Here is a 1,667-nt window from a genome sequence, read left to right as displayed (position 1 = left end):
CGTGTCTCTTTGTTAGCATGCTTCGCTAAGCTAAGCTAAACGAAGCTCGGCCGAATGGCTTCAACGTGCACGAGACGACTCCAACCGGACACGAAGATCGCACGAATGATGTTTTAGTCCTGTGAGGTATTGATGGACTTACCGTGACGAGGATTCAGCACGGTGCAAATTCAGGAAAATGTTGGGTTGCATGTGGAAGCGCGTGCGGTCCCCGAAAAAAGGTCGAGGTGCAGCGGCCCGTCCGTTGTACGGCAAGTCCACTTGGACAAATTTCGCGATGCGACTTTATCACAAAGAAAACCAAACGAGTATCTCGCGAGAGGAATCCCGCGCGGGAGGACTGGGTTCGATTACCGACCAAAGATGAAATAAACTACTTACTTCTCGGTTCCTAAATTGTTCTAACATTGAATATTAAACATGATAACGTTTGTGCATACCGCTTCTCCCGTTCTGGGTCTCTGGATCCTATCCGAAAGTCGAACATCACCACGACGGAAACTGTTGCTCTCGTGCTATCTGTTAACAGGACGAGCAAACTCGCTGGCTGGCGTTGCCGATGCGTTCAAGTGCACTGACGCATGCACTTATAATAGAAAAGTGTGGAAACAACACAAACAGCTCCAAACATTGAACCAGAACAAGTCCTGAATAGTGATCGAGACAAATAGAGAAGTCATTCAAGATGAACACAGAAAGGACACGGAACAGGAAATAAATACATACATGAATAAATAAATGTAAAAAAATAATAGCTTTTTGTTTGTCAGAGTACTTAATTGGAAGAATGCATTGTTTGAACTCATTATAGAAAGCAGTAAAACATGGCTTTCTTCCAATGGATTTGCAACAATGAATGTGATATTTCCACATCAGCAATAAAAGATTTATTCAGTAACAAGAATTTCTTCTTTTATTTATTTGTTTGAAAAGGCCAAAGAAGTACGATATTCCTTTCAACATTTTTGTGAATAAAATCACAGTTTTTGCCCCAAAAAAGATGACCCTATGGACAGTCGCAAAACAGGTGGACAACTGTTTCAGGGTTTTTGTTACAAAAGCTGCAGTTCACATCAAGATCTTTCTTAAAAAAAAATTCCATCGGGTTGCTGGCTGGCAGCTCCCAAAAGTACTCTTGGGGCGGTTAGACAAAGCAAGCCAGCAGTTTTCATCGTGTAGTGGTTATCACGGTTGCCTCACACGCAACAGTCCCTGGTTCGAAACCGGGTGGAAACAAGTCTTGGTAGTTTTTTTTTTCTTTTTATCTGCCATGAAAAATGATGGGGAGAGATTTGTGTCAAAATCTTTGACACAAATATATTTGTGACTTATGTACGTGTTTTTTGTTGTTGTGTGTGCATTTATCATGACTTATTATTTGTAAATATTCAATTCTGCTTGTGTATTGTTCATGGTGCGTTTGTAGATGAGCGGGCACGCGCATTTATTTTTTAGACAAACGTAATGCAGTTTTCAAGACACAAACACATACACACAAGTTGGGAATCTTCACACGCAGCCTCTCGATCCTGATTCCCACTTCACTGGCAGAACTATTCACGGTGTCCGAGCAGGAGCTCAAGATTTGATTCCCGACGGGGAGAAGGTTTTTGTCCAAGCTGTTTTTCAAGGCAGATTAATTTTAAAAAATGTAAAAATATTAACCA

The 1,667-nt window shown here is 41.3% G+C and overlaps 1 non-coding gene across 1 annotated transcript; it reads left to right on the top strand.

Annotated features, from left to right (window-relative positions):
* The first annotated feature begins 1,164 nt into the window (after positions 1 to 1,164).
* On the top strand, positions 1,165 to 1,236 carry trnav-cac (transfer RNA valine (anticodon CAC)). The gene has a single exon. It is a non-coding gene; the product is annotated as a tRNA-Val (tRNA).
* The last annotated feature ends 431 nt before the right edge of the window (positions 1,237 to 1,667 follow it).

The sequence above is a fragment of the Phycodurus eques genome, unplaced genomic scaffold (assembly GCF_024500275.1).
Source record: "Phycodurus eques isolate BA_2022a unplaced genomic scaffold, UOR_Pequ_1.1 contig_268, whole genome shotgun sequence".
Classification (NCBI taxonomy): domain Eukaryota; kingdom Metazoa; phylum Chordata; class Actinopteri; order Syngnathiformes; family Syngnathidae; genus Phycodurus; species Phycodurus eques.
The sequence above is the reverse complement of the archived record's forward strand: the minus strand, read 5'-3'. Positions and strand labels throughout refer to the sequence as shown.